The sequence below is a fragment of the Trachemys scripta genome, chromosome 25 (genome assembly GCF_013100865.1).
Source record: "Trachemys scripta elegans isolate TJP31775 chromosome 25, CAS_Tse_1.0, whole genome shotgun sequence".
NCBI classification, from domain to species: domain Eukaryota; kingdom Metazoa; phylum Chordata; order Testudines; family Emydidae; genus Trachemys; species Trachemys scripta.
Window position 1 is genome coordinate 5,860,181 of NC_048322.1, and position 22,848 is coordinate 5,883,028.

Consider the following 22,848-nt stretch of genomic DNA (forward strand, 5'->3'; position numbering starts at 1 on the left):
GTGTGTGCATCTCTCTATAGCTGTGTGTGTGCTTTTAACCCGCTCCAAGTCCGGTGTGGGAAAACATTGCTGTACGTGGAAAGTGCATCCCACCGCTACCACCAGCAGCGCTGAACTTCTTGATGCCCATCTGACTTTGCACAGGCTTCTAAGCTTTGTTGGGCTCCTGCTTCACCCCGTCAGCTCTGCCCAGTGAGTCCAGCTGAGATCAACCCCTGGTCAAAGTCTCTTCAGGGACCCATGCACCTCAGCAGGTATCTGCAGTGACGCCCGGCTGTACAGAGTTGGGTTTATTAGTCAGCTGGAATTGTGAAGTCCTTAGGTTAGCATGGAGGAGCCAAGCTTAAGACATCAAGTCAGCCAAGCTGCCTTGGGCTGTCTCTTCATCAGTCCCAGGTGAAAGCCAGATCTTATCCCCCCTCCTCTCCCCTCTTGGCCCATCACTGTCCCTTCCTCATTGAGCTCACGTGTTCTGCTTGACTAAGTTTCCCATCCTTAGATGTTAATTGATCTGTACTTAGGGTGCCCACTGTCTGTCCAGATCCTCCACTGGTTAGTTACTGCCCCATTTATTCACTCCAGCCAGTTCCGAGACCCCAACACCTCATGTCTCCTGGAAGAGCAGGTCCATGGGTAGCCAGCCCTAGGCCTGGTCTACTCTAGAAAATTAGGTGGCATAACTATGTTGCTCAGGTGGGTGAAAAAATTGACGCTCCCCCCCCCCGCCCCCGAGCGGCATAGTTAAGCCAACCTAAATCCCTTTGTAGACAGCAATAGGAAATCTTCTAGGTGGATTATCCAAACAAATGTGCCGCTGTAATGTTTTAAGTGTAGACAACCCTTCATCAAATAAGTCCCTGGTAGGCCTAATGTTCACAAAAGCCCTACAGAAAAATCCCGCTTCAGGGTAAGGAGGATCCCTGAACTTTGTGAAGGCTGGACTGGGTGAAATTTTTCAGCTGAAACTTTTTTTGGGGGGCTCCATGTGTGAAAAATATCACGAACTTGGGTTGATTTCACCCACTGGGTCATTTAAGGGGCAAAGCAAAAGAATATTGGAAACAGTCGAAAAGAAACATTTGGACATTTTAAAATCCAAATGTTTCGATTTTTCCCAGTGCAAGGGCTTTTTGATTGGCCAGTTCCCTCTCCTTCCATTCTTTTCTCAAAAACAGACCAAAGAAAAATGTGGAAAAACATTAATGCTGAAAGTCAAAACGAAATGTTTAGTTGCAGGCTAAACAAACCATTTAGTCCGGCCCGAATCAACTTGGGTTTTTGTTGTTCGGATTTGCCGGCAATGTGAAAAAAAAAATCAGTTTGACCCGAAACAAATTTTTTCCCGTTTTTCGGAATCAAAATAGCCATTATTCACCAAGCTCTGCTATACCCTGGTGGGCTGTAGGAGTCATGAAAACTGTGTTTGTGTGTGTGTGATTTTTCCATCACTGTAGGAGCCATGAAAACTCTATGTGTGTGTGTGTGTGTGTGTGTGTGTGTGATTGTCCGTCATGTAGTTCGTACAATTAATGCTTCATTTGCTAATAAAAATAACTGGTTAAAAAGTTGACCGAAGTGAATCACATTTTTTCCATGCCCACCTGTCTTTTCAGAGGGTGGTGGGAAAAAGGCTGTGAAATTTCAGCCCCAAGCGTGGTTTGTGAGTGTGTCATTGCATGTCTGTGTTCACACGTGACATGCATGCATTTGCACAGGCACGTTCCCACATGTACATGCATGGTTTGGGTTTTTTTTTAAAGGGGCTGGTGGGGAAATCTGAGACGGCTTGATTCACACTCCCCAGCCCCGCTGCTGTTGTACGGGTCACACCGGGCTTCCTGTCTGTTGATGAGGCCACGCCAGGGGTCTACAAGCCCCCAGCCTCACGTGTGGCTGTCATGGGTCTCGTGGTTCTTGGCTCCGCGGGAGGACCCCTCCTTTGGCGTGACGCCCCCCCGTGAAGGTTGCCCTCTCTTGCTGTGGGCCCCTGGGCCTCCACCCCTAGAAGGAGAAATGCCCCCCCATCTGTACCCTACATCCTATATCATCTTCCCCAACAGCTTCTCCCCTGTCCTTTCTCTTCCATCCCAGGTAAACAGGTCGCTGGGCCCTCTCTCTTCCGTCCTTTGTTCCCCTCTGACTGGAACTGGTTGGTCAGGTCACCGGGGGCCTCTCTCCTCAGCTCATTGTCCTCCCACTGGCCAGAACCGGCCTCCCGGTCACCAGTCACTAGGGTCCCCCATCTCCAGGCCGACATCTGGGGTCCTGGCTGCTAGGTGAGGTCACACCTAGTCCTCTGACCAACAAACCAACTTGCCCACCACCCTGTTAAACATGCAGCACACATGTTTAACAGGGAAACTGAGGCACACACAGTGCTCACACAAAACACTAAGCAAACCCCCCCCCGCTTCATCACAGTGGCCCCCTCCCACTGTGGCACCAAATGGAAAAACACTTCTTTGGGCGCCCCGACGAGGCAGAGTGCCCCAGGCATCGCAGCAGCCAGGCCAAGCTGGAACCATGAGTGCGTGTCATAGAAAGTCCACGTGTATCCCTGCCCTCACCGGGGAATCGGGGCTGAGATCTGCAACTCAGCCCCCGGGGTGTGTGTGTGTGTGTGTGAGGGCGCTCCCGGACTCTCAGGGCCAGATTTGAGGCCTGCTGCTTTCGATAGCAGCGAGAGAATGGGGGGAAGGTGACTGTGATGGGCTGGATCACAGAAACCCCCTTGGGAGCTGCCACCTGATGTGCCAAGACTATCTCTGCTCCTGTTTTCCCTGCCAGTTTAGGACTCCAGTACCCTGTCTTGCTGGGCCAGACACTCCCGTCTGCTCCAACACGGACCCAGGGTCTGAATCACTTGCCCCAAAGCTGCAAGTTTACCTGAAAACAGCTCCGAGAAGTGTGATTGTCTCTAGCACTCAGATGCCCAACTCCCAGTGGGGTCTAAACCCAGATAAATCCGTTTTACCCTGCATAAAGCTTATGCAGAGTAAACTCATAAATTGTTTGCCCTCTATAACACTGATAGAGAGAGATGCACAGTTGTTTGCTCCCCCAGGTATTAATACATACTCTGAGTAAATTACTAAATAAAAAGTGATTTTTATTAAATACAGACAGTAGGATTTAAGTGGTTCCAAGTAGTAACAGACAGAACAAAGTAAGTCACCAAGCAAAATAAAATAAAATGCGCAAATCTATGCCTAATCAAACTGAATACAGATAATCTCACCCTCAGAGATGCTTCAGTAAGTTTTTCTCAGACTGGACACCTTCCAGGCCTGGGCACAATTCTTTCCCCTGGTACAGCTCTTGTTGCAGCACAGGTGATAGCTAGGGGATTCTTCATGATGGCTCCTCTCCCTCCCTGTTCTCTTCCCCCCTTTATATATCTTTTGCATAAGGCGGGAACCCTTTGTCCCTCCGGGTTTCCACCCCCCCTCACTGGAAAAGCACCAGGTTAAAGATGGATTCCAGTTCAGGTGACATGATCACATGTCATTGCAAGACTTCATTACTCACTTGCCAGCACACACATATACAGGAAGACTCACAGGTAAATACAGCCATCTGCAGACAATGGGAGTCATCAAGATTCCAAACCATCATTAATGGCCCACACTTTACACAATTACAATAGGCCCTCAGAGTTACATTTTATATTTCTAGTTTTAGATACAAGAGTGGTACATTTATACAAATCAGATGATCACACTCAGTAGATTATAAGCTTTGTAATGATACCTTACAAGAGACCTTTTGCATGAAGCATATTCCAGTTACGTTATATTCACTTTTTACCATATTTTTCTAAAACTATCCCAGTTACATTATATTCACTTATTATCATATTTTTATAAAACCATATAGACTGCACAACATCACAGTGTCTTCCAGCCGCGGGCCAGCAGCTGCCTGCCCATCCCCCGATGCAGCACGGACACGAGCTAACGACCTCTGCAAAAGGGACCCCAGGCTCAGATGCCCTCCTGGTACAGTACCTGGGGCACCAGCTCTCTACCCCTCCCTCTATCTGTTCCCACCCCTCTGCCCGTCCATCCTCATACAGACCCTTCGATCTATCCCTCCCACGTCATACATCCCATTTCCCTACTGACCCCCATCGCATTAATCCTCCTATCTCTCCCAACCTCCACCATCCACCTTCCCAATTCACCCCCCGCCTGCCCCATACACCTCCTGATCCCCATCCCTGCCGCCCTCTGTCCACTAGCCATCCCACACACCCCTTTGTCTAGCCATCCATGTGCACATCTGTGACGAAGCGGTTCTGGCGGGGACCCAACTGAGAGTGCCAACTCAGGACAAATTGCTTAAACAGGGCAGTTACAGCCCAAGCCTGGGGTTTTTCCACCTCTAAGGCAAACCAAACCAGCCAGACTAAGAGGACTTCGGTCTCACCCCACTGGCTAACCACAAGTCTCACAAGCAATTTCCTTAGACACTCCAGTTTCCCAGTATCACCACCAGTGCCACTCGTTATGGGGACAAATGGTTATGAAAACCAATACCCCAATAAAAGAAAAATAGGTTCTCCCGATCCCAAAGGACCAAGCCCCAGACCCAGGTCAATATACAAATAGATCTTACCCACAAATCACGCTGTTGCCAATCCCTTAGAATCTAAAATCTAAAGGTTTATTGATAAAAGAAAAAAGATAGAGATGAGAGTTAGAATTGGTTAAATGGAATCAATTACATACAGTAATGGCAAAGTTCTTGGTTCAGGCTTGCAGCAGCGATAGAATAAACTGCAGGTTCAAATTAAGTCTCTGGAATACATCCCCCACTGGGATGGGTCCTCAGTCCTTTGTTCAAAGCTTCAGCTTGTAGCAAAGTTCCTCCAGAGGTATGAAGCAGGATTGAAGACAAAATGGAGATGAGGCATCAGCCTTATATAGTCTTTTCCAGGTGTAAGAACACCTCTTTGTTCTTACTGTGGAAAATTACAGCAAAATGGAGTCTGGAGTCACATGGGCCAGTTCCTGCATACTTTGCTGAGTCAGAAGGCATATTTGCCTTCTCTCAATGAGGCCATTGTATAGCTGATGGTCCTTAATGGGCCATCAGGCAGGCTAGACAGAGCTAATCCCAGCTTGTCTGGGATGTCACCCAGAAGCATAGCATAAGTTTGCCATACAGACAGTATAGAGCCAATATTCATAACTTCAACTACCAAACTGATACACACATATAGACAGCATAATCATAACCAGCCAACCATAACCTTGTCTTAGACACCCCATTTGACCCCCTTTATACAAGATTTGGGTGCCACTACAGGACCTTGGTTGCAACAATGATCTATATGGTCCCAGTTTATGTCAATAACGTCACAACATCACCTGTCTATCCCCAGACTCACCCCTCTATTCATCTATCAATCCCGCTGTTCCTCTGTAAACCGCCTCTGGATTCGTCCATCAATCCCCACACCCCAGCCATACCCCCGTCTATGTACACCCCCTATCTATCTATCCCCATCCACCCCTGCTATCTATCTATCCCCATCCACCCATCTATCTATCTATCTATCTATCTATCTATCTATCTATCTATCTATCCCCATATGCCCCTCTATCCAGGGCCGGCTTTGGGACCTGCATGGCCCGATTCGAATACCCGGCGGTGGTCCCGGTGTTCGGTGGCACTTCGGTGGCTGGGGGTCCGCTCCGGGTCACAGCACTGAAGGACGCCCCCCGCCACCGAAGGGACACGGAAGACCTGGAGTGGACCCTATGCCACCGAAGACCCAGAGCGGACCGCCGCCGGATGAGTAAAAAAAATTAAAAAGGCACCTAAAGCCAGCCCTGCCTCTATCAATCTATCCCCATACACCCCCTCTATCTCTATACACCCCCTCTATCTATCCCCATCAGCAGGATATCTGTGCACACACTGTAATTGTGGATGGCAGGCAGGTTTGTCTCACTGTCCAATGTGTTACCAGTTTGCCTATATGGACCAGCTCAGAGGTTGGTGGGGGCAATGAAAGTTTTGTGTTGCTGTCCTATTCAGGGTATGGGGTAGGGTAGGGTACCAAAGGACTGAGCTCCACACTGAAGACACTTGATTCTACTGGGATTTGAACTCATATCACTAGAATCAAAGTCCAGAGTGCTAACCATTACACCATAGACCCCTCTAAAACACAGCAGCCCACAAAGATGAGGTTGTGTTGGGTTTTGGCATTGCTGCGGTTCAGGTCGCCCCGTCTCCAAGAAGATCTGTTAGAACTGGGAAAGGTCCAGAGATGGCCTAGAACAATGATTAAGAGCACGGAGCAGCTGTGTAAGGAGAGATTAAAAAGACTGGGACTGTTCATCTTAGAAAACAGACAACTGAGGGGGGATATGCTAGAAGTCTATAAAATCCTGACTGGGGTGGAGAAAGTCAATAAGGAAGTGTTACTTACGCCTTCCTGTAACACACAAACCAGGGATCACCCAATGAAATTACTAGGCAGCAGGTTTAAAACAAACGTAAGGAGGTATTTCTTCACAGTCAACCTGTGGAACTCATTGCCAGAGGATGTTGTGATGGCCAATAGTATAACAGAGTTCAAAAAAAGAACTAGATAAGTTCCTGGTCTATGAATGGCTATTAGCCAAGAGGGCCAGGGACACAGCCCCATGCTCTGGGTGTCGCTAAACCTCTGACTGCCCCAGCTGGCACAGATCCACGGGGTCTGGTCTATGCCCCAGGCCCTTGGGAGTGACCCCTTTAGTGCATCAGGCTTCAAGGACCCATACCGCTCCTGCCATACTTGGAAACTGGGCCTTCAAGCAACCTCTCTCTTTCTCTTTGGCTCCTGGTGTGTGTGTGTGTGTAGATTGGTTTGAGCCAATCCTTAATGACCCATTCATACCACTGCAGACTGTCAGGTGACACAGTACCCACCCCATCCCTGCTCTACCTCCACAGCTGCTTTAATTCTTTGTGCGCTGCACACAGCAATGCAAAGCACAAAGGGAAACTGAGGCACGCACCGGCTTCCCCAAAACACTACTAAAATTCCCACTTCATCACCCCAGGATCCACAGGTTCGGTCCCGTCGGGGGTGCCATCAGTGCTTAATTTGCGCTGGGGCCAACCCCTCGCACCTCTTGGCTTGGCAATTCACAGCGATGGCACCTCTGGGCTCCTGGCCAGCAGCTGCCGCTCTCCGGCCGCCCAGCTCGGAAGGCAAAGCGCAGAGCTGCAGAGGCAAGGGTGGCACGGTACGGCGTTGCCTCCCTTACTTGTGCACTGCTGCTGGCGACGGCGCTGCCTTCCGAGCTGGGTGCCCGGCCCGCAGCCGCTGTTCTCCAGTGGTCGTAGGCAAGAGGAGTGGGGCTGGCCTGTGTGGGGAGGCTGGGATAGGGAGCTCGGGGCAGTGTGTGGGGAGGCAGTGGTGCCAACATACCAGTTCTCCAGGGTGCCATTTCCCCAAAGGCTGGCCCTGCTTGTGGCCCTCCGACCTGGACACATTATTCCAGCCACGGTTGCACCCAGGTCACCGAGAGTCGGGGAGGTACTTGGGGCACACGGTGTCTGGGCAGCACGCACTGGGTAGTGCTTTAGATCATTGTGCTTCGTTGTCTTCAACTCCAGGCTTGGGCCAACCCCTGACAAAGCACTTCAGGGGGACTGGCACCCTGGCGATGCGGTCATTACAAATGCTCTGGAAGGGCATTCAGTCAGCTGGTTCCATGGTGTAATGGTTAGCACTCTGGACTCTGAATCCAGCGATCCGAGTTCAAATCTCGGTGGAACCTGGGCTATACAGCTTTTTATTTTAACAGTTCATCTTTCCTCACCTTTGGTGCAAACTTTTCTTTGAGCATTTTACTTCGATGAGCCATTCTCCACCCTCTAGAGTTCCCTGCCTGACGGTTCTGTTCGCTTTTCTTTTCTCTGCTGTGTTTTCCTTTTCCTTTCTCTTTTTCTCTCATATGGGGACTGCAACAACAGTTTTTCTCAGTTATATACAAGGGGCCTACATCCTAAAGTGATTGATAGATGAGAAATAGAGAGATAAGATCCCATCAGAAATAGATAGATAGGTGCTAAGAAAGAAAGAAAGAAAGAATAGATAGATAGATAGATGGGGTGTATGGGGATAGCTAGCTAGCTAGCTAGATGAAGACAGCACAAGAAAGAAAGAAAGGAAAGGCTGTAATAGATTATAAGCTGATAGCTAGAATAGACATCATTAGAAAAAGATGGTTTAATAATATGTAGATTGATAGATAAATACCATCAGCAATTGATAGATGTACACTATCACGGAGTGTAGTGGAGTCCGGGCTCTGCACCCGCACTTCCTGTGATTCACTGTGACTCTCAGCCAGCCAGTAAAATGGAAGGTTTATTGGACGACAGGAACACAGTCCCAAACAGAGCTTGTAGGTACAACCAGGACCCCTCAATCAAGTCTTTCTGGGGGGCAGAGAGCTTAGACCCCAGCGCTAGGGCTCCCTCTGTTTCCCCAGCCAGCTCCAAACTGAAACCCCTTCCAGCCGTCTCACACCCCCTCCCCCTGGTTCCTCCTCCAGCCTTTGTCCAGTTTCCCAGGCAGAAGGTGTCACCTGGCCCCAACCCCCCTTCTGGGCTTGTTACATGCTTCCCTCAAGGAAAGTCTCCCATCCCACACACAGTCCCAGTAAAACTCCCCTGCAACATTCCCAGGTCAATACTCCCCACTCCCTGCTGTGTCACATATGCCATCAGAGAGACATAGATAGATAGATAGATAGAGGGTGTGTCTGGGGATGGATAGATAGATAGAGGGGGTGGATGGGGATAGATAGATAGTGGGGGTGTACAGAGATAGACAGTTAGAGGGGGTGCCTGGGGATGGATGGATAGATAGATAGACAGATAGAGGGAGTGTATGGGGATAGATAGATAAAATACTATCATAAATAGAAAGAAAGAAAGAAAGAAAGAAAGAGAGAAAGAAGTGATAGATTATATGCTGATAGATATAATAGACGTTAGAAAAAGGTGGCTTATAGATATATGCCTTCAGAGACAGATAGAAAATGAAGCGAGAGGACAGATGCTGATAGAATAGATGCCATTAGAAAGAGATAGATTGGTAGATAGATTAAATACCACCAGAACTAGATAGATATAAGGCAGGGAAGAAAAGACACAAATGAGATGCTGATAGACTAGCTGGCATTAGAAAGAGATGGTCAGATACATAGATTGATAGACACTGTCAGAAACCTGGATCTGCCATCAGAGAGAGGGGGAAGTGGATAGAGCAGATGCCCTTAGAAAAGGCGAGACAGAGACCCTCAGAGGGAGGAACTGGCTAGATTAGCTGCAGCCAGCGAAGGAAGGGGGGGCTGGCTCTCTAGCTGGGCTGGGCAGACAAGCGAGCTGCAGGGCGCTAGATGAGGAGCCCCTGCTCATTCAGACACACGGAAGAGGACAAGGACTTGGTGAGCGGAGCCCCAACAGGAACAGCAGCTCAGGGGCTGCGAAAAAGCCAGTGTGTTTCATCACTCTCCTGCTGATCCCCCAGCAATAGGGAGCCCGGATAGCTCAGTCGGTAGAGCATCAGACTTTTAATCTGAGGGTCCAGGGTTCAAGTCCCTGTTCGGGCGGGTCTCGCTTTTGGCAAACGAGTAAATTGTGGCATTTTGAGTGGTTCAGAAACAGCGGCTTAGTTTCAAAAAATGACTCTTTTAAGTGTGTGTGTGAAATGGCTGCGAGCCCCAGGGACTGATCACAAGGGGGTGTGTATGAAATGATTGCTTTCCCTGGTGACTCTTTGCGTGTGTGTGTGAAATAGTTGTGAGGCCCAAGGACTGATCACAAGGGTGTGTGTGTATGTGAAATGATTGCTTTCCCCAGTGACTCATTGTGTGTGTGTGTGTGTGTGTGTGTGAGAGAGAGAGAGAGAGAGAAATGGCTGCTTGCCCCAGTGACTGGTTACAAGGTGTGTGTGTGTGTGATGGCTGCTCGCCCCAGTGACTGATCACAAGTGTCTCTGTGTGTGTGTGTTAAATGGCTGCTCGCCCTACTGACTGATTGTGTGTGTGTGAGGGAAGAGGCAAGGGAGGTAATATCTTTTATTAGTCCAACTTCTGCTGGCGAGAGAGAGGCTTTCGAGCTGACGGAGCTCCCCTTCGGGCCCGTGTGGTTAGGTAAAACAGAGATCAGTCACACACACGATACCACCCAGGTCGGCTCTCGCACACTCACTGTAGTGCAAACAGGAAGTCAAGCTACATGATCACAGTCGCCTTAGAAGCTGTGAACTCACCAGGGGCTGCCGAGGTGGCTGTGCAAGACAGCCGAGCTGGTGGGCCTGATGCAGGGGGCGGGGCATTAGGTTTGTGTCATCCTGAAGTTTTAGGACTTTTTGTTGAACCCCAAAAGCTTGAAAAAACCCAAATCATGTTGTGCCAAACAAAATGTTGTGCTGTTTGTTTTTTAAAAAAAGGTGTTTATAGTTCAAAAAAATAAAATCAGAGTAAATGTTGAACACAACAGTCATTTTGAATACAAAAAAAAATCCAAACATTTCATTCTGAAAACGGCGAAACAAAATGCCTCTTTTTTTTCTTCTGATTTTGTTTTCAACCAAAGTTGTGAAATATTTTGGTTGACCCGAATCTGCATTGACTCTAATCAAAGCAAACATATTTGAAACTGTTTTGTTTTCTACATTGCACTTCTATTAAAATATAATATATATAATATATATTATATTATATATTATATATATTAGCATATATATTATAATTTAGTATATTCTTATATATATATTCTATATGTATATCGATATAATATATATAGAATGTTTTGTATTAGAATATTTTGACATTTCATTTCAATAATGCCAAAACATTAGAATAGAATAGAAAATTAGGATTGGAAGAGACCTCAGGAGGTATCTAGTCCAACCCTCTGCTCAAAGCAGGACCAACCCCAACTAAATCACCCCAGCCAGGGCTTTGTAAAGCCAGGCCTTAAAAATCTCTGTGGGGAAATAGAGCAGGGGGGCCTTCTTTTCAATAGCCAGAGCTGTGAATCTGAAGGCCCCAAAATAAACTCTCCGACAGAGATCTGCGATGCTAACTACCCTTACAGAAAGCAGTACAGGCCAGGGCCCAGGTCAGGGCCTGAACTAGACTAGACGGCACAATTCCCTGCCAAACTCGGTCAAGGATCATGACCGGGTGGGGGGGGGGGGGGGCAAGGAGGGAAAGAATAAAAAAAAGCCCCAGCAGCAGCACTAATGAAATAGAATAACCACTTGTGTGAAGCAATAGGTAACTTTAGCTAAATGCAATTTCTTGACTCATGCAGCTTCTCCTTTGGGTGATCTGTGACCCACTCCGTGACTCCAGCTATCTGCAAAAATAGCCAATCATAGATCCTCTTTAGGCGTCCCAGGGAAACCCCCCACCCAATCTTTAACCAAAAGACCCCGGAAAATAACATGTGTCTTGAGAAATGTACCCAAACTGGTGCCAAGTACCACCCCTGGGGAAAACCACCAAGCGCCCCTCTACCCAAATAAACATCCAATTCTCGGAAAAATGAGGAAGGTACGCGGGGGAGGGGAACTGACCCCGACCCTAATTTCTTAACTCATGACGTGTTGTTTGTACTTTACTTGCAGTTTAATGAAATAAAAACCCACCTGCGAGCGGCCCTCGGGGTGTCAGTCTTCGGACTGCACCCCAGTGCACCGGTATGTATGTCAATAAACTGGCCTCAGGCTTGAGTCTTTGAACTAAAATCATTGCGTGGGTGTCTTTGACCACAACATCTCTAAGGAAGGAGGTTCCACCACCTCCCTACGGAACCCATTCCAGTGCTTCACCACCCTCCTAGGGACATAGCGTTTCCTGATATCCAACCTAGACCTCCCGCACTGCAACTTGAGACCATTACTCCTTGTTCTGTCATCTGCCACCACTGAGAACAGCCAAGCTCTGTCCTCTTTGGAACCCCCCTTCAGTAGTTGAAAGCAGCTATCAAATCCCCCCTCATTCTTCTCTTCTGCAGACTAAACAATCCCAGTTCCCTCAGCCTCTCCTCATAAGTCATGTGCTCCAGCCCCCTAATCATTTTTGTGCCCTTCGCTTGACTCTTTCCAATTTTTCCACATCCTTCTTGCAGTGTGGGGCCCAAAACTGGACACAGGCCTCACCAGTGCCGAATAGAGGGCAATGATCACATCCCTCGATCTGCTGGCAATACTCCTTCTAATACAGCCCAAAATGCCGTTAGCCTTCTTGGCAACAAGGGCACACACTGTTGACTCATATCCAGCTTCTTGTCCACTGTAACTCCTAGGTCCTTTTAATATAATATAATATAATATAATATAATATAATATAATATAATATAATAGTTTAAACAAAAGAAAACAAGATTCTCCAGTCTGAATAGTTTTCAATTTTTTCCTATTGAAACTGACCCGTTCCCACTAAATGTAGGTCTAAAGTTTCCTGATTAAGTGCTGACAGTGCACAGCACACTTTGGCTTTCCCGATCTCTCTGCTCCCCCTGATCTACCACCAGCACCGATTAGGACGCCCATGGTTATTTTTTCTCCCCTTTATGGCTAATGGTCACATCCCATCGCCGAACAGGGCTTGTGGGACAGGCGAACTCAGAGCATCTTGCTGGAGCCGCGTGGACCTTTATTCCTCCCCCCCATTCATCGAAGCGTTTTGTTGCAATGCCTGTTTGCCGTGTCATTTCCCGTCGTACATTTCAATGAGTGAAGGATCTGCAGGATTCTCCCATAGAGGTGGAGTGAAATTCCGTAGGGCTCCTCTATGGACAGTTTCCTCTGTGTTTTTCCATCAGACAGAGCTTATTTGGCACCCTCGGAGCCGTTGAGAATGATATCTGGCTCCCTGAAGACTTGCCTAGCTTGTATCAGCGGGTTTTCATTGTGGTTCTAGCTGGAGCGGGGTTATGGGGCAGCGTTGCGTCCTTGCTAATGCGGTTTGTTCGGTGGCACTCAGCAATCCCTCTAGCTAGGGAAGGTCCAGAAGCAAATAACTGCTGGGGTCTCCCAGGAAATGAAAAGTGCCCCTAAAAGGGACGTGGTTGTGGTGGGCGTGATCTGTAGCAGGCAAACTCACTCCGGGTACGTCTACACCGCAGTTAGACACCCACCGCTGGCCTGTGCCAGATGATTCGGGCTAAGGTGCAGACATGGGCGGCGCGTGATTCCACCCCCCCCCCCGCTTTGGGGAGCTCCAGCTCCGCCCCTTCTGCCCATAGCCCCACCCACCAGAGCCCCGAGCACATTCCCCCCTCCCCGGGGCCCACCCAGCCACGCCTCTCGCCTTGAGTCCCAGGCCGCTGGCCAGCGGAGCCCCAAGCTCCAGGCTATCGGCCTGAGCTGAGTCCCCTCTGGCTTCAGGGGAGGGAGGGCGGGACCTCGGGCGGAGTGTGGGCAGGGCCACAGCCTGGGTTTGGGAAGGACTAGCCTCCCCTGGCCTATTATACCGGCTACCCCTGCATCATGAGGGTGCAACCCCTTAGCCTGAGTCAGCCGGCCTGCGGGTTTTTACCTGCAGTGTCGACACACCCTGAGCGTTAAAGAGTCACGCCTTTGTGGTTCTGGCACTCTGATGCTGCATGTATCGATGGGGCTACTTTATCTCAACAAATAATCACCAGCCCAATGTCTAACGCAGACCTGGTAGGATCCAGGCAAGGCGTAAACACAGCAAAGAGCTCTCCGTGACTCATCTCGGTCTCTAAAACTGTCACGGACGCACAGATCGTGCCCACTCTTAGCCCCGTGCGGTCCGTTGGGGGGGGGCCCTTTCAGTGCGACAGTCCGCTCTCTCTCGGGGTCAGGCCCCTCCACCTCCTGAAGCCCCACTTCTCTGAGCCTTAGCACACCTGGTTCTCGCCGTGGGTCCCCTCAGGGAGTCCACTCGCTCTGGACCCCCGGGGCCTCCACCCCCGAAGGGGTTGATGCCACCCTGTTCTCTAGCTTGGAGCGACTCTCAGCCAGCACAAAACAGGAGGGTTTATTGAGCATTTGAACACAGCACGGGAAACTCTCAGGGCCTCAGGCCTGGCCTCCCTCAGCACAGCACATCCCAGTCCCCCTGCATCCAGGTGGGCATCTGAACTCCCCGGCTCCAAGCCCCGCCTCTGTCCATTGTCTTCTCTCCAGGGAAACAGGGTTGCCTGGGTCTCCTCTCCTCTCTTCTGTTCTCTGGCTGGAACTGGCTGGAACCGGCTGGTTAGGTCACTGGGGTCCCCTTGTCACAGCCCGTTGTCCTCCCACTGGCCAGAACCGGCTGCGACTTCTGAGCTGGGTCTCAGGTCACCAGTCGCTGGGGTGTCCCTCCTCCAGGCCATTGGCTGGGGTCCCAAGTTCCCTCTCCAGTCCTCTGTAACAACAAACTCCCTCTCCCCTCCCCTTGTTAAAGCACTAACACTCAAGGACACTGAGTCCCACTCCCTCTGCATGAACCCACTGGAAAAGATGAAAAAAAAAAAAACAAGAAACCCCCCCACTTCGTCACAAAAGCCCACAGCCTCAAAGGCTTTAACAGTCATTATCTGGGCCCAAGTACCACGTGGGGAACACAAACAGAGGCGTTTCAGTGTAGGAGATTTTAACAGGATCCCATGGCTGGAAGTCGAAGCTAGACAAAGCCAGACTGGAAAGAAGGAGCCAACTTTTAACAGAGCAGGTGATTAACCATTGGGAAAACTCCCCCAAACGTGGGGTGGGGGAGAGGGGATTCTCCAACATTGTGTTCATGAGAGAGGCTGAATTCGACCCAAATCTTTATTCCCGACAGCGCTGGCTACTGTCTCTGCGATGCGAGGAAAGACAAAGGGGAACAGGGAACATCAGATGCTGAGGCTGGGGGTTCATATGATGCTCGCAAATCGGGCCCGGTCTGTTACTGAAGAGTTGATATTAACAAGGGGCTGAGAAATTCCATCCCTCCCCCCGTTAGCCACAATCATTAATAGAAAGAGCACGTGATGGTTACCTGTTCTGTTCATTTCCTCTGAAGCACCTGACCTTGGCCACTGTCAGAAGACAGGACACTGGGCTAGATGGACCTTTGGTCTGACCAGTGTGGCCGTTCTTATGTTCTTATGACTCAGAAGGGCTGGGTTTTTATTCCTGGCTTTGCCAGGTGACTTGAGCAAAAGTTTCTCTCCCTCCCCACAATGCCTCACTTCCCCCATCTGTGAAATGAGGGTAAGGTTATGTGCTTTGAGATCTCCGGAGAAATCTTGGTGCTGGTGGAATCCCTGTTTGTTGGCGAGGTTCTGGAGGAGCCTGTAGGAGGCGTATGTGGGGGTCAACAGGCTAACTCGCTTGAAGATGAAGCTTGAAAAGTTTATGAGGGGCTGATATCATGGGGGTCACCTGTGATGATTTAGGAGGTTCCTTCCAGTCCTACACCCTTTTCAGTGGTGGTGAAAAAACATTGACCAAAAATCCATCTGTCTTGAAAACTTTTGATCGGGAACCCTCCCCTCCTAAATTTTAGTTTTTGAACCTATTTTTACATTTTTTTCCAGTTTGTCACTGGGAAAAGGAAGACACAAACAAACAACAAAGCAATCAACGGACCACTGGAAAATGATCACTTGCCATTTTTCAAAAGCAATTTTATTTTAAGTTTTTTGGCCAAACTTTCCCCCCACCCCCAAAATATCCCCTGAAAATTTTTACTCCTAAAAAAAGACTGTTTTTCATTTCAAAAAAGTTTTAAACAAACAAGCATAAAATTCTACCAGCTCTACAATTTTTGGGAAAGCCACTCTGAAAGACAGAGACATGGGGGAGAAGGGAGAGCGAAAAGGAAGGTAACAGCAGATGGAAATGAAAATAAAGCCAGGTCAAGACAAGGAGGAGTAAGGGAGACAGGAAGCAAGGCCTCACCGCATTTTGAACGGATACTATCGGAATCCAAATCTTTCCACCTCGGCCAGTTGGGTTTGCAGCCGGAAATTTATTTCTCTAAGAGATTGGAATAGAGACGGGGGGAAATGAGGCAAGTCGCAGGGTGCTGGAGTAGGGAGAAGGGGAGGATGGGGCAAAGGATGAGGGGCGTGAGGTTCTCATACACCCAGCAAAGTCCAAACTGCAGCCAGTGAGAGGGGGTTGGGGTGGGGGGAGTCGATAGACAGATTTGCCTTGTCAGAGCAAGCCCCGTGCCCTTGAAAGGTCCTTTGGCTCAGGACGCTGGTTGGCCTAGTGGAAAGCGCTCCAGTTGAGACTCAGAACCCCTGGATTTTGGTCCCCAGCCCTGGCCTGCTGGATAATGTCACACAAGTGGGAAACAGCTGGATATTGTTGCCGGCCGTGGCCAGGTGGTTAGTAAAGCCCGGGGGCCTTGGTTTCCGAGCATCCCAGCTGGGTTGGATGGGACACAGTTCTAATCCAGAATGACACTGAGCTCTCCGAGTCTGGAGCGACACACAGACCCGAAACTCAGTGGGCCCTGCTGGGCCCCAAACCTGCCTCTCCGTGAAGCTGATTTTATTGGGAGGGATCGCAATATGGGCTCTCATCTGGAAAGCACCAGCTAAGTGCGAAGGCCAAGGCCTTATTGGAGTAACTGGGGCCAGATCCCAGCTGGTGACAATGGGCGTCTCTCTATTGGAGTCAGTGGAGCCAGATCCCCAGTTGGTGTAAACTATCCACAGCTCCATTAGGGTAAAAGGAGCCAGCACCTATTAAAGCCCCACTGATTTATCCCAGCCCAGTGCCTGCCCCAAGATCCCGAGCTGCCCCTAGGAGGCCTGGCTCTGCAGGTAGGCGCACAGCGCGTCCCTGACCTGGGCAGCTGCCCCGCCCGCCTCCCCCTCCGCCTCCGGCGTCTTCTCGGGCTGCTCGAAGCTGGCGCCCAGACGCCGGGCTTCGGCACCCCAGGCCTCGTCAAAGACCTCATCCTTGCGCTCACAGATGTTGTGGAGGATGCAGCAGGCCGAAATGAGGCGGGGCAAGTTGTCCACCGCGCAGTCGTTGCGCGTGGTCAAGCAGCGCCAGCGCCCCTTCAGCCTGGCTACAGCCTGTTCCACTGGCTGCCGGCACCGGCTCAGGGCCTCGTTGAACCGTTCCTGGGCCCCGCCCGGCTCCCCGGGGTAGGGAGTCATGAGCCAGGGCAGGAGAGGGTAGGCCACGTCTCCCAGGACCACCATGGGCACGGACACCCCGTCAAGGTCCAATGTCTCCGGGGGGAAGAGCGCCCCCTCCTGGCCTTTCTTGAAAAGGGTGGATTTCCGCAGGATCCGGGCCTCATGGGCTTTTCCCGGCCAGCCGGTGCTGATGTTGGTGAAGTGGCCCCGGTGGTCCACCAGGACCTGCAGTGCCATGGAGTAGTAGCCTTTGCCATTGATGTACTCGGAGGCCTGGTGCGGTGGGCACTGGATGGGCATGTGGGTGAGGCCGAGGGCCCCGGCACAGTTGGGGAAGCCCATCTCCCGGAAGCCGGCGGTGATCTCCCGGGCATCGCCCACCTCAATGGCCCGGCGCAGCAGCACCCTCTGGATGGCCCGGCAGACCTCCAGCACCACGGCGCCGGCTGTGGAGCGCCCCACCCCGAACTGGTTGCCCACCGAGCGGTAGCAGTCAGAGGTGGCCAGCTTCCACAGGGTGATGGCCACCCGCTTCTCCACGCTGAGCGGAATCCGCATGCGGGTGCGCTGGCGCTGGAGGGCGGGCGCCAGCTCAGCACACAGCCCCACGAAGGTGGCCTTGCGCATCCGGAAGTTCTGTAGCCACTGCTGGTCGGCCCAGGTCTCCAGCACGGTCCGGTCCCACCATTCTGTGCTGCGGGGCCGGACCCACGGGCGACGCCCGGCCGGGCGCTGGCGGGGCCGGGGCACCGGGACGTTGGCCCGGCCCTCCTCGGGCGACTCGTTCCCCGACTCCTCCTCCTCCTCGTCTTCCTCCTCCGCCTCTTTCAGCCGTCTCTCCAGAGCCTGCAGGAAGGCCCAGCCCCTGCGGGCCGAGGCTGCGGCAGAGGCCTCGCTGCGGGCACGCAGGTACCCCATCATGAGGGTGCCCGTCTGCATCAGGGAGAGGATTACCGCATCCCTCCGGGAGGCCTCCATGCTGGAGAGGGAGGAGGCCGGCCTGCAAGTGCCAGGGGGCGGCTTGGGCCTGGTTCGGCTCCCCTCCTGCCTCCCTAGGCCCGGAACCAGAGATCTCCCACAATCCCGAGCTCCGAAGCTGCCCCACAATGCAGCAGGCTTGGGAGCCGAGCCAGCAGGCAGGGCTTTAGCCGAACGCCACACGTGCCGTTGGATGGAGCGACACAGCCCCAGTGTGGACACTTGGCAGAACTGCACCAGGACCGGCCTGATTATTAGGGGCTTGGTCTTATGTGTTCACTGAAGGATCCAGAAGTTGGAAAGAGACCAATTCGGACTGGAAAGGAAGGGGCAAATTTTTCCCAGCGAGGGGAAGGCACCGTTGGAACAGCAGAACGAGGCCTGTGATTGATTCTCCAGCCCTGGCAATTTTTCAATCTGGAGAGGATGTTATTTTTTTTCCTCGAAAAGATCTGCTCTGGTCCCAACAGGAATTAATTCAGGGAAGAATGTGTTATACAAGTGGTCAGACTGTATGAGCCCAGCGGTCCGTTCTCCTGTCCTAATCCCTGAATCCTGAAATCACGATTTCAAAACGGTTATTTTCTCCTTTCGCTTCGAATTAACATTCTTAATCTTATTTGATTGCAAACTTAATGCAGTTCTCGCTTCCCTTCCTCCCTCTCGTATACTGAATAATTATTTTAAACATTTTTGTCCTCCATCCACAGGGCAGGACAAGCCTAGGAAAGGAGAAATTCATCAGCAATGAGTTTTTCTAACCGATTGCAGCATTTTTACCCACCTCCCTTTCCGTGTTTAAGGACACGCAGAGACATTCTCACCCGTGGGTTGGTTCTGCTTCCTGATACGGTCTGTTTGGTAGCGATGGGGAAGGGACATAAGTGCAAAAAATATCCAGCGGAACATCTCCGGAAAGAGGGAAGAGGCCCAGAGACTCCCTGAGCATTTGTTCATGGCTCTGCTCTCTACCTAGGGAGGTGGTGGAATCTCCATCCTTAGAGGTTTTTAAGGCTTGGCTTGACAGCAGGGCCGGCTCCAGGCACCAGCCCACCAAGCGTGTGCTTGGGGCGGCTCGAGGGGGGCGGCGGGGCGCTCCGGCCTGAAAGCGGGGCCGCGACTGGGCTCGCCGCCTTCCCCACGGCGCTCCAGCCGCCGGGGAGAGTGGAGCTGCAGCGGGCTTGCCACCCTCCCCACGGCGCTATGGCCGCCGGGGGCTCTCCGCCTTCCCCCCGGTGCTCTGGCCGCCGGGGAGAGTGGAGAGCCCCGGCCGGGCTCTCTGCCCTGCTCCCGGCACTCTGGCCGCCGGGGAGAGCGGAGCCACAGCCGGGCTCGGTGCCCTCCCCTGCCACGCTGGGAGGGGGAAGGAGAGGGGTGGGTGGGTGGCTTTTTTGCCTAGAGCGGCAAAAAAGCCAGAGACGGCCCTGCTTGACAGAGCCCTGGCTGGGATGATTTAGTTGGGGTTGGTCCTGCTTTGAGCAGGGGGTTGGACTAGATACCTCCTGAGATCTCTTCCAACCCTGATCTTCTATGATTCTATGATTCTGGGCAAACTACGGCCTGGGGGCCACATCTGGCCCGTGGGACCCTCCTGCCTGGCCCCTGAGCTCCTGGCCCGGGAAGCTCGCCCCCGGCCCCTTCCCTGTTGTCCCCCCTGCCCCGCAGCCTCAGCTCACTGCGCCGCCAGTGCAAGGCTCTGGGTGGCCAGGTAGCGCAGCTGCAGAGCCGTGGCCTGACCCGGTGCTTTGGGTGGTGTGGCTGTAGCGCCGCCAGCCACCGGAGTGGTAAGGGGGCAGGGAGTAGGGTGGGGTTGGATAGAGGGCAGGGGAGTTCGTGGTAGTGGACAGGGGGCGGGGGTGTGGATAGGGGTCGGGGCGGTCAGATGACAGGGAACAGGGGTTGAATGGGGACAGGGGTCCTGGGGGGCAGTCAGGAAGGAGGGGGGGTTGGATGGGGTGGCGGGGGGCAGTCAGGGGCGGGGGGTCCGGGGATAGTCAGGGGACAGGGAGCAGGGGGTGGTCGATGGGGCAGGAGTCCCGGAGGGGCTGTCAGGGGACATGGAATGGGGGGGGAGGGTTGGATGGGGTAGGAGTCCGGGAGGGCACATCAGGGGGTGAGAAGCAAGGGAGGTCGGATAGGCGGCGGGGGCTGGGCACAGCCTCCCCTAACCAGCCCTCCATACAATTCTGGAAACCCGATGTGGCTGTGGAAGCAGAGAAAGAACTGACAGGAAGGGGATGCAATGCATGACAGTTTGTTAGCAAGAGTCAGGCTAACTGTAACCCTAATAACGCGAGATCTGTAGAAGCGAGGAATGTGTGAGGTGGGTGGGAAAGAACTGTGTGAGAAGTTGTTGCGACCTTGTGTAGATAATACGGAATGTAGACTAAGAGTCTACGTTAGTGAGCAAAACAAGATATCAGGATGACCTATGTATAAACAAAATGCAGCTGTTGCTCATTATTGTCTGTAACAAAAGGTATAAATGCTTGCTGTAATTGTTTACCTGGGAGAGACCTGTTTAGCTCTCTCCCTCTGTGCAATTGATAGAGAGAAAATAAAGTATCCGATTTGCTGTACCCAAACAAAAAGTGAGAACTCTGTTATTCTCCGACATGGCCCTCAGGCCAAAAAGTTTGCCCGCCTCTGTTCTATACTGTAATCATCAGCAGGCCGGACGTTGACTCCTGCAACCTGAGTCCAAGTCCCCGTGAGTACACTGGATTTCCCCCGCCCGATCTGCTTTCTCTCAAACAGAAGTTATGGGTTTCATGCGGGGATCGTGGTCCAAGAGTGGGTTATGGAGGAAGCCAGCCTAGATTTCCGGACTGGTCTCATCTGGTCTGAAGACCTATGAATCTAGTAAATAACAGAGATGAAGAAGCAACACATCAGATTTTGATTTTTTGCCTTCTCCCCCACCAGGCAGTCGCAGAGACGAAGGTATCTAGGGTTGGTGAAGGGGTAAAAATGATCATAAGAGAAAATGCAGCCGCGAGACATTTTTTTGACCAAAAACGTTTGTTTGGGGGGATGAAATGTGCAGTTTTGTCCCACTGAAATGTTTCGTGAATTTGGGTTGATGTTGCCTAGTTGTTCGCTTTGGGGAGGGGACCCCCGCCCCCGGGGAGCCCCTCCCCAATGATTTATTTCAGCACTTTTGAAACGAAGTGTTTCACTTTTTCCCTTTTACAACATTCTTTGATCTTATTTCACTTTTTATGTGATTTCTTTTGCAAAACCTCAAACTGGTGGAAATGGTGGAAATGGAACAACCAAACGTCGCAAGTTTGTCAAGGCAAAACATTTTCTTCGAGCCAAAAATGAACTTCCCTCCCAGCTTTTAGAGTCACCAAAAATGTTCATTTTGGGTCTTGATGTGAAACCATTTTTTTTTTTTAATTGCCAGTGACCTGAAGAAATCTCTGTTGATCATGCTCTTCTCACAAGTGTGGATTGCCACGGGCACGCAGGGGCGAAAGACAATGCAGGCCTGTTATTTACCAGGCTGCACGTGGCAATAGACTATATTGGTAAGGGATGCAAGGAGAGTATGGGTCACGATGCAAACTGCAGACACACACACACAACTAAAATGAATCAATTTAAAGTTTTATTGGGGATAATTACAAGGGGTAAGGGAGCAGCGTTTGATTAGCTAATAGAGTTAATGAAACTTAAAACACAATGACTAAAATATCCACTAACAATATTTATAAACAAAGATGCAGCAATTAGTAATAACTGATACTTACAAATACAAACCAACGCATAACGACCGGCAAACGTAGACACTCTGTTTGAAACACGTGAGCTGAGAGAGAGGCTTCGAGGTGATCAGGCTCGGTTACGGGTGTACATAGGATACACAGGATTCGTTTTTCTTTCTCCTCTCCCTGCCTGCACATGGCAGGCAGGCCCATAAAGTACCAACTATGACATCATAGAAGTGTCATAGGGGACGGGGCCCAAAACCTGTTTGTGTTCGTTTCTGATTGGCACAAGCAAAGTTTACACCAAGTAGGGGAGCAGGTGCCTCAAAGTCTGGCTTCGCCCCCAAAAGGTGAGGAAATGCATATTGTTTTAGAATGCGTGCAACACTGAATGACAAAAGAAGAGGCCAGGGCATTACCGGTATGGGCAAGTTTTACAGGATGCAGACAGGAACTCATCTCAACAACAAGTTCTTCCGGGTGGACACTACTTTTCTGTTCTGGGTTTGTGCAATGGGGGCTGGCCCAAGACTGGACACGACAGACATTGCTACAATAAAAGCAAATGTTAGTGACTAGATGAGATAAACCCCTTCTCCGAAACCAGAGGTGGGCAAACTATGGCCTGCGGGCCACATCGGGCCCATGGGACCATTCTGCCTGGCCCCTGAGCTCCTGGTCCGGGAGGCTTGCCGCCGGCCCCTCCCCTGCCGGCGCAAAGCTCTGGGCAGCGAGCTCCTGCCAGGCAGTGCAGACGCAGAGCTGTGGCCTGACCCAGTGCTCTGTGCTGCACGGTGGTGGGGCTGGCTCCAGTTGGGCGGCGCGGCTGCCTGTCCTGGCGCTCTGGGCAGCGCGGCTGTAGGGCCGTCAGCCACCGGAGCTCCAGGCAGCGCGGTAAGGGGGCAGGGAGTGGGGGGGGGAAGGGTTGGATAGAGGGCAGGGGAGTTCGGAGTGGTGGACAGGGGGCAGGGGTGTGGATAGGGGTTGGGGCGGTCAGGTCAGAGGGTGGGAAACAGGGGGGGTTGGATGGGGT

General features: G+C 51.5%; 2 non-coding genes across 2 annotated transcripts; both read left to right on the forward strand.

Moving 5' to 3' along the window:
* Window positions 1-7,712: 7,712 nt before the first annotated feature.
* TRNAQ-CUG lies at window positions 7,713-7,784 on the forward strand. The gene has a single exon. It is a non-coding gene; the product is annotated as a tRNA-Gln (tRNA).
* Window positions 7,785-9,553: 1,769 nt separating this feature from the next.
* Window positions 9,554-9,626, forward strand: TRNAK-UUU. The gene has a single exon. It is a non-coding gene; the product is annotated as a tRNA-Lys (tRNA).
* Window positions 9,627-22,848: the final 13,222 nt, after the last annotated feature.